The sequence below is a fragment of the Giraffa tippelskirchi genome, chromosome 1, assembly GCF_054371585.1.
Source record: "Giraffa tippelskirchi isolate mGirTip1 chromosome 1, T2T-mGirTip1v1.2.pri, whole genome shotgun sequence".
NCBI lineage: Eukaryota > Metazoa > Chordata > Mammalia > Artiodactyla > Giraffidae > Giraffa > Giraffa tippelskirchi.
This window is the reverse complement of record NC_137275.1, coordinates 160,356,883-160,371,542: the sequence shown is the minus strand read 5'-3', so window position 1 is coordinate 160,371,542 and position 14,660 is coordinate 160,356,883. Positions and strand designations below refer to the sequence as shown.

Genomic DNA, 14,660 nt, shown 5'->3' with positions numbered 1-14,660 from the left:
AGAAGAGCCGCAAAAATGCTGGCTTCATAGACACTAAAGAATTTGGAAACTGGAAAGTATAAGAAAAGGTAGAGATCGACTCTGGGCTCCTGGCTGAGGTGATGTTTACAACACCTTCAGTTTTTGCAGCTAGAATGGAATGCTTTCTTGCCTTGCTGGCCAGCCGCAGCGGCTGTAGAAATTGCTTATGCTGGTCTTTGAAAAGTGGAGCTGAGTTTCACTGCTGCTGCTACAGCCACTGCTGCTCATGGAGCCTGCAGCAGAGGCTCCTCCTGTTCCTCACACTGTGCATGGGTACAGCTGAACAGTGCCCACCTCACTGAGGCCACGTTCGCTTTCTCCCCTGCCTCCTACTGCTACTGAGACACTATAGCCCCCATCTGGCCTGAGTCCAGGGGCACCTTGGAGAGTAAGGGAGGTAACCCCACGGGGGCACAGTCTACCAGCGGGAGATGGCAGCCAATGGAGACCTTTCTGTCCATAGTTCATCAGGCACTCTGTCTATCAGGTCTAGTCCCTTAAATCTATTTCTCACCTCCACTGTATACTCATAAGGGATTTGATCTAGGTCATACCTGAATGGCCTAGTGGTTTTCCCTACTTTCTTCAATTTAAGTCTGAATTTGGCAATAAGCAATTCATGATCTGAGCCACAGTCTGCTCCTGGTCTTGTTTTTGCTGACTGTATAGAGCTTCTCCATCTTTAGCTGCAAAGAATATAATCAATCTGATTTCGGTGTTGACCATCTGGTGATGTCCACGTGTAGAGTCTTCTCTTGTGTTGTTGGAATAGGGTGTTTGCTATTACCAGTGCGTTCTCGTGGCAAAACTCTATTTGCCTTTGCCCTGCTTCATTCTGTATTCCAAGGCCAAACTTGCCTGTTACACCAGGTGTTTCTTGACTTCCTACTTTTGCATTCCAGTCCCCTATAATGAAAAGGACATCTTTTTTGGGTGTTAGTTCTAGAAGGTCTTGTAGGTCTTCATAGAACCGTTCAACTTCAGCTTCTTTGGCGTTACTGGTCGGGGCATAGACTTGGATTACCATGATATTGAATGGTTTGCCTTGGAAACAAACAGAGATCATTCTATCGTTTTTGAGATTGCATCCAAGTACTGTATTTTGGACTCTTTTGTTGACCATGATGGCTACTCCATTTCTTCTAAGGGATTCTTGCCCACAGTAGTAGATATAATGGTCATCTGAGTTAAATTCACCCATTCCAGTCCATCTTAGTTCGCTGATTCCTAGAATGTCGATGTTCACTCTTGCCATTTCCTGTTTGACCACTTCCAATTTGCCTTGATTCACGGACCTAACATTCCAGGTTCCTATGCAATATTGCTCTTTACAGCATCGGACTTTGCGTCTATCACCAGCCACATCCACAGTTGGGTATCGTTTTTGCTTTGGCTCCATCCCATCATTCTTTCTGGAGTTATTTCTCCACTGATCTCCATTAGCATATTGGGCACCTACTGACCTGGGGAGTTCATCTTTCAGTGTCCTATCTTTTTGACTTTTCATACTGTTCATGGGGTTCTCAAGGCAAGAATACTGAAGTGGTTTGCCATGCCCTTCTCCAGTGGACCACATTCTGTCAGACCTCTCCACCATGACCCATCCATCTTGGGTGGCCCCACACGGCATGGCTTAGTTTCACTGAGATAGACAAGCAAAATGGCTGTCTGAGGAGGCCTTACAGATAGCTGGGAAGAGAAGAGAAGTGAAAAGCAAAGGAGAAAAGGAACGATATTCCCATCTGAATGCAGAGTTCCAAAGAATAGCAAGGAGAGATAAGAAAGCCTTCCCCAGCGATCAGTGCAAAGAAATACAGGAAAAAAACAGATTGGGAAAGACTAGAGATCTCTTCAAGAAAATTAGAGATACCAAGGGAACATTTCATGCAAAGATAGGCTCGATAAAGGACATAAATGGTATGGACCTAACAGAAGCAGAAGATATTAAGAAGAGGTGGCAAGAATACACAGAAGAACTGTACAAAAAAGATCTTCACGACCCAGATAATCACCATGGTGTGATCACTCACCTAGAGCCAGACATCCTGGAATGTGAAGTCAAGTGGGCCTTAGAAAGCATCACTACGAACAAAGCTAGTGGAGGTGATGGAATTCCAGTTGAGCTATTTCAAATCCTCAAAGGTGATGCTGTGAAAGTGCTGCACTCGATATGCCAGCAAATTTGGGAAACTCAGCAGTGGCCACAGGACTGGAAAAGGTCAGTTTTCGTTCAATCCCAAAGAAAGGCAATGCCAAAGAATGCTCAAACTACTACACAATTGCACTCATCTCACATGCTAGTAAAGTAATGCTCAAAATTCTCCAAGTCAGGCTTCAGCAATACGTGAACCGTGAACCTCCAGATGTTCAAGCTGGTTTTAGAAAAGGCAGAGGAACCAGAGATCAAATTGCCAATATCCGCTGGATCATCGAAAAAGCAAGAGAGTTCCAGAAAAACATCTATTTCTGCTTTATTGACTATGCCAAAGCCTTTGACTGTGTGGATCACAATAACCTGTGGAAAATTCTGAAAGAGATGGGAATACCAGACCATCTGACCTGTCTCTTGAGAAACCTGTATGCAGGTCAGGAAGCAACAGTTAGAACTGGACATGGAACAACAGACTGGTTCCAAATAGGAAAAGGAGTCCGTCAAGGCTGTATATTGTCACCCTGCTTATTTAACTTATATGCAGAGCACATCATGAGAAACGCTGGGCTGGAAGAAACACAAGCTGGAATCAAGATTGCCGGGAGAAATATCAATAACCTCAGATATGCGGATGACACCACCCTTATGGCAGAAAGTGAAGAAGAACTAAAGAGCCTCTTGATGAAGGTGAAAGAGGAGAGTGAAAAAGTTGGCTTAAAGCTCAACGTTCAGAAAACTAGGATCATGGCATCTAGTCCCATCACTTCATGGCAAATAGATGGGGAAACAGTGGAAACAGTGTCAGACTTTACTTTTTTGGGCTCCAAAATCACTGCTGATGGTGACTGCAGCCATGAAATTAAAAGACGCTTACTCCTTGGAAGGAAGGTTATGGCCAACCTAGATAGCATGTTTAAAAGCAGAGACATTACTTTGCCAACAAAAGTCCGTCTAGTCAAGGCTATGGTTTTTCCAGTGGTCATGTATGGATGTGAGAGTTGGACGGTGAAGAAAGCTGAGCGCCGAAGAATTGATGCTTTTGAACTGTGGTGTTGGAGAAGACTCTTGAGAGTCCCTTGGACTGCAAGGAGATCCAATCAATCCATCCTAAAAGAGATCAATCCTGGGTGTTCATTGGAAGGTCTGATGTTGAAGCTGAAACTCCAATACTTTGGCCACCTCATGCGAAGGGTTGACTCATTGGAAAAGACCCTAATGCTGGGTAGGATTGGGGGCGGGAGGAGAAGGGGACGACAGAGGATGAGATGGTTGGATGGCATCACCGACTCGATGGACATGGGTTTGGGTACACTCCGGGAGCTGGTGATGGACAGAGAGGCCTGGTGTGCTGCAATTCATGGTGTCGCAGAGAGTCAGACACGACTGAGCGACTGATCTGAACTGGAGACCTTTCTCCTCCCCTGCCCATGAACTATCTGAAGACACAGTGGTTTTGTATGCTCTCTCTGAAGATGTCTTGTGACACCGAGTGTCCAGTTTTTCACCAAGCGTTGGCCAGCTCAGTTAACCCCCCCTACACACACCTGCCCTCCTTCTTTCCCTGCCTTGATCCTGCTCTGGAGAGACTGCCCTCCCTAAGACAGTCTGAGCACGTAAGCCTTTCCTGCATGATCTGTGATTTGGGGATCTGAGGCTAAGAAAACAGTGGTCCTTAAACAAAATTCAATGTCTGTTGGTTTTTCTTTGATTCTGTCTTTTCTGGATTTCTGTACTTCTAAATTTTAAACCTAAGCTACTACTCTGGAGTTGAGTGACTGTGTCAACAGCTCAGATTTAGGAAGTTAAGCAAACAGAAGATACAGGCACAAGTTCTAAGTTCTAGGATGCCCACGTCCTAGTTTAGGGCTGGAGAAGACGAGGTTCTGGTATAGGACTTTGTTTTGTCAAATTTAACTGCTTTTACTGACTTGATTCTCTTTATCTATTTACATTCTCATCTTGCAAAGCAGATATTAAAACAAAGACACCTACGTTAGAAGTTCCTGCTGCACTGAGCCTTTAACAAAGTCAGTAACAAATAACAAAGTCAGTAGTTGCTCCAAATTAGCCTTTCATGCCATTGTCTTATACGGAATGTGAAAGGTTTAGAAATTCAACCCTAGGATGTTCTTAAAATGCACTGCCTTTTGTGGGAAGGGACTCTACCTGGCAGAAGTTAACAGTAAGCTAACCAATAAAACCATATCAGTGAAAACAAAGTTCTTTTTTTTTCCTAGCTCCCTCCCATGCACGGCTGAGGCACTGAGAATTTCACCTTAGGCAATCTGTGCCTTCTTTAACGATTCTGCAAAAGTAGCATCTAGTATGATAGTTATTAGCGCCACTTACCAGATATTTCTGGTTCTCCTTACGGGCACATGGCAGAACTGCATCCCTTGTCCTTTGGAAATCAGGAATGACCATGAGCCTGGTGAACTACAGTCCATGGAGTTGCAAACAGTCGGACACGACTGAGCACACACATGACTCACTTTGGCCCATGTAATGTGCCAGGAGTTAACATGGGTCACTTCTGGGAGGAAGACTGAAGAATAAGGAGTGTGCTTTGCCACACACCCCTTCTCTCAGCAACAGGAATGTTGCATATAGAGGCGGCTTCCCCAGCCTGGGTCTCAGGGTTAGAAGGAGACAAAATACAGCCCTCAGCTAACCCGTAGCGGATTAAACAAGCAATGTATAAAGCTCTACTGGTTTAAACCATGGAGGTCTGAGGGCTGACTGTTACAGCAGCATAACCTAGTTCACCCCAACAAGCCCAGCTAAACTGCAACCCTGGAGTGCTGATGATTTCTGATTCAGATTTCCCAGTGTGTTCACAGAACTCGGATGCTGTGCTGAGACTCTGGTGCAGCAGTTCACTAAATTCTTAGTCATCATGTGTTAAGTGTTCTTAACTCATTTTAAAACTGACTTCCAAAAGATTAAGGTCAAATGTCAGCATCTTGAAAGGCACAGAGACGGGCTTGGAGCACAGTTATCTTGACTAGAAAATTCATCTACTGCATTAAAGCCCTTAGCTCACTCTTTTCCAAATGCTCTGAAACACAGTCTGTGATTGTTGTTTATTCAGTCTTCTTGGCTCGCCTTGAAAGCTGCGCTTTGCTTTCATACCAAATGAAAGCACTCTCCTGTGCTGATTCTGGCATCTTTCTCCAGTGCCCTCACAGAAGCAGATTCTATCCAAGCTCAGGAGAATCCTGGCACAGACACACCATCTGCTTCACTCACTCGCATTCAGGAAATCTACGTGGGTGCCCCCTCAGGACTCCAGGGGCCCAAGAGATCCGTTAAGACCAAGATCTATTTTCTACCTCTACCTCTTCACCTGAACTACAGAGAATTAATCTCAGAGATGAGTTTTTGTGGCATACGATCTAACATGAACCTTGGCCTCTGCACCAGGTTGAAGCAGTGTCCTCCAAAATTCATGCCTACCCAGAATCCATGAATGTGACTGTATTTGGAAATATGGTTTTTACAAATATATCAAATTAAGAGTATCATAACTGGACTAGGGAGAGCCCTAAATCCAATATGCCTGGTGCCGTTACAAGGAGAGGGAGATTTACACAGAGACATAAGACACACCAGGAGAATGCCACCTGACAAAGATGGGACTGGAGTGATGCATTAAGAAACACTGAGGACCGCCAGCAACCTCAAGAAGCTAGGGAAAGGCGAGGAAGGATCTTCCCCTAGAGCGTTCAGAGGGAGCATGGGCTTGCTGACACCCTGATTTTGAACTTCTGACCTCTGGAACGGGGAGAGAATAAATTTCTCTTGTTCTAAGCTACCTAGTTTGCGGTAATTTGTTATGACAGCCCCAGGAAAGTAAAACAGCCTCCAAAGCCCAAGTCATAGGGAAATATAATACACACACAAAACAGACACACAAGATACACACAAAAAACATACACAAAATAGATACATATTCATGTGTACATGTATCACAGGGACTGTTTTTCACAATCACATCCTATCCTCATACACATTCCAAAAATCACATAAATAAAATATCAGTCTGATTATCAACCCAGAACATATAAAGAATGACTTTACATTGCTCCTAAAATCACTGTGCAGTCCTAGCAGACCCAAGTTCGCATACAGCTCTTCCACTTAGGAGCCATGTACCTTAAAGCAAGTCAGTTAAATTTATGTATCTCTGGTCCCTTTATCTATATCGTGAGGCTAATAATGTATCTTGAATTTGTCTGTCATGTGGTGTGATTTGTGTTTACCATTCTTTGGTGCCTCTCTGAACTCTCATCTGAACCCTCCTCTTTTGCTTGGGGAATGTCCCACTTTGGAGGCACACTCCTCCAACTTGGGAAGCTGCACGGGTCTCATGCTCTTTCCCAGCATCCCAGAGGCATGACTGAGGCTCTACAGAAGATGCACTCTGCATGTGAAACTGACAGTGCACAGACTCAGACAGTACAGAATCCATGCTGGTGAGGTCAAGGCCACCTCCAGGTTCCAGCAGCACAACAGAGAAGGATCTAAGGACATTACTCAAGGGTAGTATCGGGTGAGGCTATGTATGCTGGGGTGTCTACGTCTGGCTACACTGATGTCTCCCAGAGATCAATTCTGTAGCATGATTTTGGAAATTATTTTTGGTCTTGTAGCCTCCATGCCTAGTTCTCTGATGATCCTGCATACATTTAGGAAATTCTTTTTTCTTTTTTGTTCTTTATTTTCTTAAGTTAGCAGAGTTGGTTTCTGATGCTGGCAGCTAAGAACCTTGACTAACATACAAGGATTATGATGAGAGAAGATATGCAAAGCACCTAGCAGGAGTCACTTCCTTTCTTCCCACTTTCCTACACAGCTCTAAATGAGGATTCTGCTGTCAATGGTTAACAATACTCAGGGGTGAGAAGTGGAGGATTTGAAGAATGGATAAAGAAAATGTGGTATACACACACAATGGAATACTATGTTGTCTTATAAAAGGAGATCCTGCCATGTGTGACGTGGGGCTTCCCAGGTGGCTTAGTGGTAAAGAATCCGCCTGCCTATGCAGGAGACATGGGTTCGATCCCTGGGTTGGGAAGAACCCCTGGAGAAGGGAATGGTAACCCCCTCCAGTATCCTTGCTGGGAAAATCCTATGGACATAGGCGCCTGGGGGACTGCAGTCCATGAAGTCGCAGAGAGAAGGACATGACTGAGCATGCAACCATACCATGAGCGACAACATGAATGAACCTGGAAGATATTATGTTAAGTGGAATAAGTCAGACAGAGGGATGAATATTGCATTGTAATATGAAGTAGTTAAAAGAGTCAAACTCTTAGAAGCAGAGTAGAATGGTGGTTGTTGCCAGTGGCTGGAGAAGGAGGAAAACAGGAAAGTATTATTCAAAAGGTACAAGTTTCAGTTATGGAGAATAAATCATTCTTACTTTCTAGACATCTACTTGACAGCTTAGTGCCTACAGCTATCAATACCATAGTTGTTACTTTAAAAGTTGCTAAGAGAGTGGACCTTATATTAAATGTTCTCATCAGAAAATAATAATAATAGTTACTATCATAAGAAACCAGGAGAAAACTTTTGGAAATGATGGATATGGTTGTGGCCAAGATTGTGGTGCTAGTTTCATGGGTGTATTATGCGTGCATGTGTGCATGCTCAGTCATGTCCAACTCTTTGCAACCCCCTGGACTGTAGCCCATCAGGCTTCTCTGCCCCTGGGATTCTCCAGGCAAGAAACTGGAGTGGGTTGCCATGCCCTGCTCCAGAGGATCTTTCCAAATCAGGGATCGAACCCGAGGCTCCATCTCTTGCATTGGCAGGGGGATTCTTTACCATTGAGCCACCTGGGAAGCCCCTCATGGGTGTATACGTATCTCCAAACTCATCAAGTTGTATACATTAAATATGTACAGCTTTCTGTCTGTGCTTCATACCTCGTTAAACAGTTTAACTTTTTTTTTTTTTTTCAGGAAGCAAGACCTGTTTTAACAGGTGTCAACACAACTATCTGGCAGGGATGTGCTGAGGCCTTTACTCCCTCTGTGATGAAGGCTGGCCCTCACTCATGCACCAGGCTGAACAAATAAAGCAGCAGCAGTGTTTTAAAGTCAGAGAATTTCAGAGCAGGATCAGGTCCAGATATTCGATCAGACTGATAAGTTCACACCAAAGAAAACACACTGGACAAGCCAGAAGCTCAGGCTCTGCGAATCTGCACATCATCTGACAATCCGAACAGGTGGCTTTGCATGTTTGTTGTAGTTATTTATGTTTTCTTTTAAGCCTTTAAATCCCTGAATCCCTTCCGTCTAAGTCCACCTCACTTGTGGATGCACGAAACAGCTGGGGATTCTCTCCTTTACTGAAAATGATGATTTTTTTTTTTTTAAATAATAAGCTCCTGGCTCCTGCTTACTCTCACAAGTTTCCAGCAACTGGTGCCCCGACAAATGAAGTGTCAAAACATTTCCAAATTAAAACCCTATGGCTCATATAGCCCCACACCCTCAGCAGGATGGACTTTCCTTGCTTGTTTCCGAGCGCATACTCAAAGACACTAAGAATAGCCAGATGGCAATTAACAGAAACTCTGAGGAGGGCAGTGGAGTGGGTTCCAGCAGGGTCAGTTTCCTGGACAGATTCCAAATGGAGTTCTCAGCCAGCAGTGCTCTCGCCAAGAAAGGATTTCATTAAAACTGCATGGAGGAGGCACAATGAAAAATCAAGATTCGAAAAATTTAAAATTATTGCTAAGGTGGAAACTTCAGCACCATCCCCAAGACCACTGATAAGAATAATACTTGCTACTAAGGACTGAGCTGATATTTGAGGCCATGTACTGAGCACTTCCTATGCAGTGTATCAACCTGATCTCACAAGGACTCTAGGAAGTAACTGCTGCTCTCACAGACAAGGAAATGGAAGCCCAGAGATGGCAGACAACCTGTCAAGATCTCAAGGCAAACAGGATAAAGGTCTATGGCAGGTGCACACTAAGTGCCAAGTTGGAGTTTGAACTCATCTCTCTGGCTCCAAAATCCACGAATTTAACCATGGTACAATGCTACCTCATACATGTATGGGGATGTTTTAAGTAACCACAATCATTCCATCCTAAGCCCAGAGAAACAAAAATCTCTCTTTGCAATTTCAGCCAACATTCCCATCAGCAACCTCCCTTCCACAGGTTATGTGCACTAACTGGGTTCAACTTCTTCTCATTTATTAGTTGTACAAATTCAGGTAAATTATCAACATTCCCAAGTCTTAGCTCTCTCATCTCTAAAATGGCAAAAAATACTAGTCTCTAATTAAGGTGTGATGATTAAAAAAACCTGCTGCAACTGAATGTTTGTGCCCTCCAAAATCCATAGGTTGATACCGCAATCCCCAAGGTGAAGGAATTTGAATACGTGGCCTTTGGGTGGTGATTAGGTCACAAGGGTGGAGTCGTCATGGTGGGATTAGTGTCCTTATAAGAGGAAACAGAGGATGACTTGCTTCCTCTCCCTCTTATGTGAGGACACAGCAAGAAGGCTGCTGTCCACAAGCCAGGAAAAGAACCCTCACCAGTCACCAGCTCTACAGGGACAATGATCTTGGACTATAAGAAATCAATGCTGTTAAGACATGCTTAAGACATGCTGTCTAGAGTATTTTGTTAGAGTATCCTGAACTAAGACAGAAATAGTGTATGAAAAGCTAGCTCTTGGTGTAGTGCTTCCATATACTAAGTTCTTCAATAAATAATAGCCACTGGGACTGAAAAGACCCTGATGGTGGGAAAGACTGAAGGCAGAAGGAGTTTGACAGAGGATGAGATGGTTGGATGGCATCAACTGGACATGAGTTTGAGCAAAGTCTGGGAGACAGTGAAGGATAGGGAAGCCTAGTATGCTGGAGTCCATGGAGTTGCAGAATCAGACACAACTTAGTGACTGAAAACAACAAAAAAAATTGATCATTCTAAACCCAAGCCCTTTTAGATAATCAGTTTCAATGAGCAAGAAAGCAAGAACTTAGTGAAAACGTAGCATCCTCCATGGACTCAAGGGGGTTATTCTAGGATGGTCTTCAGTATCATGAAGCAAACCCTCCCCTCCCTTCCTTTCTTCTTCCCTTTCCTCCCATCTTCTATGCTGCAGCCCGGAAATCTTATGGAGTCATATCATCACATCAGCCCACACTATAAGAGAAGGACACTTCCTCTGCCTTCAGTGGTGCCGCAGATCCCAAAGGCAGGGACCAAGCCCCATTGCTTCCTTTCCTCTCTGTCATCTCTCTGCTTGGTGATACCTAGCCAAGGCCATGGACGTGCGTGGCAGGGTGAGCCTTTTGGCCAGAGACTAAAAAGTGGTCCCAGGGAACCAGAAAGTACCAGGGAGACATGGAGAGGAAGGAACTGGGCAAAGAAACCCCGACATTCACCCTCAAGCTGTACATGCACGGATCTGATCTTAATTAGCACATCAAAACTCTGAGAACTCTACCTAGGTGCCAGACTGACCACTGGGTGACATGTACGTGGGAGAGAGCCAGATGGCACCGTGAAGACTTTGAAAAGTGAAAGGACATGGAAACCAGAGCCTCCAGCAGCTCAACTAGTGGTGTAAGCCTAACCAGGCTGAATGAATCCTCAATTGGAAATATCAACACTCTCTATAGGCTTTAAATAAGACCCAGGGTCTCATAATATAATAACCAAGATGTATGTAAAACAACCCAAAATTCCTTGGCATAGGAAGACTGAGGCAAGTACCAATTCCCTGGGAACAGATAATTAACTGTAGTGAACACAGCAGTGACACAGATGTTAGAATTATCTGGCAAATCTTTCAAGTCACTATTATAAAAAAAGCTCCAAGCATCGATCATAAACACTACTGATTCAAGGGAAAAACAAGTGGTCTCAGTCAAAAAATATATGACATAAAGAAGAGCCAAATGGAAATTTTAGAACTGAAAAACATAATAATCAAAATTAAAAGTTCTCTGATGGGTTCAATAGCAGAACAGACATGACAGCAGAAAACAAACCATGAGCAAATCAACTTCAAGCTGGGCGCCTATGTGTCACTATTTTTTCATGTGTCTTTTCTCTGCTTTAATTAACTATTTCACCACCATAAACTACATCAGGATTTAGTAGCTTAAACTAGAACCAACATATTATTTCTCCCAGCTCTGTGGGAAGGCTGGGCAGTTTCTCTATGGGTCTTGCCTGGATTCACTCCTGTCCCTGCATTCAGCTGGAGAGGTGGTTGGACAGGAAGGTCCAGCCTGGTCTCACTCATCAGTCTGGCAGTTGGTACTGGCCACTGACTGGACTGCCTCACTTTGCCACCTGCCCTCCCAATCTCCAGTGGGCTAGACGGGGCTTATTGTCATTATGGTGGTCTCAGTGTGCCAAGAGGGTGAATGAAACCAGAAGTCTCATGAAGATGAAGGCTCTGAAATGCACGCAACATCATCTTTGTCATATTCTACTGATTGAAATACATCCCAAGGGTTGCGCAGAGATGAAGGACAAAAAACTCTCTCTTCATGAAAGGAGCAGCTGTACAACTTTGCAAGTGTGTGTGAACACAGAGATGAGATCCTGATTTCATTATTCTAACACATTCCTCCTGCGGAATTAATGCTGCAAATCTCAAAGGCCACTGATCTACAGTGACTATGGCAGGAGATGAGATTCTGAGGCTCAGAGAAATCTAATGCTTTGCCTAAGATCACAAAGCTAGTAAGTGGGAAAATATGAAACTAGACCCCAGGACTGCTGATTCACTGACCCCTGGTCTTGTTTTCTGAGATGAGCTATAGAGTATCTGGAACACTGGCTGTTTAACAGGTAGGAAAATAATGGACAACACTTGTACTGTGTTAGCAATCATTCATCATTCAGATCCATTTTGTGAAGGAAATAAATGCAGGCACTTATGGAGTCTATGAAAAAAAAGTGAAGTAAAGTGACACACTGAGAGCTATTCATTATGTAGCAATAAAGCTCCTAACCTGTTCTCCTAACCTGTTCTGTTCAAAACACAGTGCATTCAGCCTCTCGAGTTCCTGGCACTCAAAGCTTAACTCCCTTATTGAGGTAAAATTCACATAATGTACAATTAGCTATTAACCATTTTAAAGTGTCCAATTCAGTGGGTTTTGGTACATTCACTATGATATGCAACCATTACATCTAGGAAGACATCTTCACCCCCTCACAAAAGGCACTGTACCCACCAAGCAGCCACTGCCCAAGTCCCTTTCCCTCGGCCCCTGGGAATCACCAGTCTGCCTTCTCTCCATGGATTTCTATTCTGGATTCTTCCTATAATGGAATCATATGAGCTTTGTAACTGGCTTCATTCACAGAACATGTTTCCATGGTTCATCCGCATTGCAGTGTGTATCAGCATTACATTCCTTTTTATGAACAATATAACTATAAGCAATGTTCACAATATTCCACTATATGCATATACCATGTTTTGATTACCTATTCATGAGGTGATGGGCATTTAGAATTCTTCCACTTTTTGGCTAATGTGAACAGTGCTGTTATGAACATTCACGTACAGATAGTTATTTCAATACCTGCTTTTAATTCTTTCCATTAGGTATAGAGTTAACGCTGAATTTTGACTCCAGTTTTTGACAAGGCTTCTTAAAATGGTTTGAGATTAATAAACTGCTGCCAGCATTACCTTCTTTCTAAAGTCAGTGTGGTTCTGGAGGATGGCTCTGTGGTAAGTGGCTGTCATCACAGTATCATGTTCTGCTGCTGGGAAAGGCAGCCATAAAACTGTAAGGGAAAGAGCAGGAGAGGGAGAGTAAATGTGCCACAAGGCAGGACCTTCATGAACACATACAGTCACCATGGTCAAGGCCTGCTTGGTCTAACTCTCAGGGGAGCTGAGGCTCTAACACACCGGTGACCTGTCCACATTAGCCCTATGTGAAAGGCCCACAACTCTAAGGAGACACCAGACTTGACTCTTGCTACATACTATGGATTCAGCCCTAATTGTTGACCAACTGGTGTTGGGGGTCCTTCCCAAAGCAGAGGCTAAAAGAGGACAGTTCAGTTAGGTTACTCAATTGTGTCCAACCCTTTGAGACCCCATAGACAGCAGTATGCCAAGCCTCCCTGTCCATCACCAGCTCCCGGAGTTTATTCAAACTCGTCTCCATTGAGTCAGTGATGCCATCCAACCGTCTCATTCTCTGTTGTCCGCTTTTCCTCCTGCCTTTAATCTTTCCCACCATCAGGCTCTTTTCAAATGAGTTAGTTCTTTGCATCAGGTGGTGAAAGGATTGGAGTTTCAGCTACAGGACCAGTCCTTCCAATGGATATTCAGGACTAATTTCCTTTAGGATGGACTGGTTGGATCTCCCTGCAGTCCAAGGGATTCTCAAGAGTCGTCTCCAACACAACAGTTCAAAAGCATCAACTCTTCAGCACTCAGCTTTCTTTATATTCCAACTCTCACATCCATACTTGACTACTGAAGAAAACCACAGCTTTGACTAGATGGACCTGGCAAAGTAATATCTGGGCTTTTTAAAATGCTGTCTAGGTTGGTCATAACTTTTCTTCCAAGGAGCAAGCATCTTTTAACTTCATGGCTGTAATCACCATCAACAGTGATTTTCAAAACCCAAAATATAAAGTCTGTCACTGTTTCCACTGTTTCTCCATCAATTTGCCATGAAGTGATGGGACCAGAGGCCATGATCTTAGTTTTCTGAATGTTGAGCTTTAGGGCAACTCTTTTACTCTCCTCTTTCACTTTCATCAAGAGGCTCTTTAGTTCTTCTTCACTTTCTGCCATAAGGGTGGCCATCTACATATCTGAGGTTGTTCATATTTCTCCCAACAATCTTGATTCCAGCTTATGCTTCCTCCAGCGAGAGTTTTTCAGGATGTACTCTGTACATAAGTTAAATACAAAGGGTGACAATATACAGCCTTGATGCACTCCTTTCCTGATTTGGACCCAGTCTGTTGTTCCATGTCCAGTTCTAACGGTTGCTTCTTGACCTGCATACAGATTTCTCAGGAGGCAGGTCAGCTGGTCTGGTATTCCCATCTCTTGAATTTTCCACGGTTTGTGGTGATCCACACAGTCAAAGGCTTTGGCATAGTCAATAAAGCAGAAATAGATGTTTTCCTGGAACTCTCTTGCTTTTTCTATGATCCAGTGGATATTGGCAATTTGATCTCCGGTTCCTCTATCTTTTCTAAATCTAGCTTGAACATCTGGAATTTCACGGTTCACATATTGTTGAAGCCTGGCTTGGAGAATTTTGAGCATTACTTTGCTAGCATGTGAGATGAGTGCAATTGTGTGGTAGTTTGAGCATCCTTTGGCATTGTCTTTCTTTGGGATTGGAATGAAAACTGACCTTTTCCAGTCCTGTGGCCACTGCTGAGTTTCCCAAATTTGCTGACATATTGATTGCAGCACTTTCACAGCATCAGATT

At 43.7% G+C, this 14,660-nt stretch overlaps 1 pseudogene across 1 annotated transcript in view; it reads right to left on the bottom strand.

Moving 5' to 3' along the window:
* Positions 1–14,660, bottom strand: part of LOC145516332 (histone-arginine methyltransferase CARM1-like) — a 244,702-nt pseudogene that overhangs the window by 120,025 nt on the left and 110,017 nt on the right. Inside the window, exon 4 of the transcript XR_014061308.1 lies at positions 12,880–12,977. The product of XR_014061308.1 is annotated as a histone-arginine methyltransferase CARM1-like (transcript). The remainder of the gene's footprint in view (positions 1–12,879; positions 12,978–14,660) is intronic.